Raw genomic sequence first — 1,184 nt, 5'->3', positions numbered from 1 at the left:
GATATGAACTGCTTCTAAAGTTGCATTGCTTCAAAATTTTATGTATTTCTTCCTGTGACTATTTCATCAAAATTTGTCATTGCTTTTCAGTTTGTATTACCTTAAATTTTGTATTGCTTTAAAATTCTGCATACTGCTTTCAGTTTTCATTACTCAAAAATTGTATGTATTGCTTGAAATTTGCTATAAAATTTTTACTGTATTGCTTTGGTGCGAATTGCTCTCAACCTTCAATAAATTGTTTTTAAATTTTGCATTGGTTCCCATTTTTTTATTATTCTGTGTTGCTTTTTATTTGCTTCTTATTTGCTATAAGTATTATTGCATCAAAATTTGATGATTTTCCATCAGTCTGTATTGGATTTAATTTCGTATTTTTCCAAATTTTGAATTGCTTACAATTTCATTATTATTTTGTATTTATTACAAATTTTTGGCATTGATTTAATTTATTAATTATTTACACAAACTTTTCGATGCATTTCATTCAACTTTGTATTGCTACAAAATCTTGCATTGATTCACAATTTTTTGTATTCCTTCAAGTTGAAATTGCTTTTAAATTTTTCTTCACTTGAAATTGTGCACTTCTTAAAGTTTGTATTGCTCTCAATTTGGTATTGCTTAAAAATTCATTTGCATGCATCTATTTACTAATACCTGCTAAGTTTCTCACTGCTTCCAATTTTGTATCATTTTTATTTATTATAAATTTGCTATAAAATTGATAAGTATTGCTTTCATTACGTATTGTTTCTAACACTATATAAGTTGCATATAAATTTTGCATTCCTATCAATTTTTTAAATATTGCTTTCAATTTATATTTCTTCAAAATATGATGTATGTCTATCAGTCTGCATTGCAAAAAAGTTACATTGTTTCCAAGTTTTGCATTGCTTACAATTAAAACAAAAAGTTGTATTCCTTCAAAAACCTAAAATCTTACATTCCATTTGGTATATAACTTTCAGTTTTTATTGCTTAGAAATTCATTTGCATTAACCCTATTTATTGATTTATTCAAAATTGTTTATAACTTTATATAGATTGATCTTAAATTTTGCATTGCTTCCAATGTGTATTGCTTCAAAATTCGATATACTTCTATCAGCCTTTATTGCATTTAATTTCACATTGCTTACCATTTATTTCAAATTAAAAATAGTATTATCTATCTTAAT

This window comes from Belonocnema kinseyi, chromosome 1 (genome assembly GCF_010883055.1).
Source record: "Belonocnema kinseyi isolate 2016_QV_RU_SX_M_011 chromosome 1, B_treatae_v1, whole genome shotgun sequence".
In the NCBI taxonomy this organism is placed as follows: Eukaryota; Metazoa; Arthropoda; class Insecta; order Hymenoptera; family Cynipidae; genus Belonocnema; species Belonocnema kinseyi.
Note: the sequence above shows the minus strand (reverse complement) of the source record.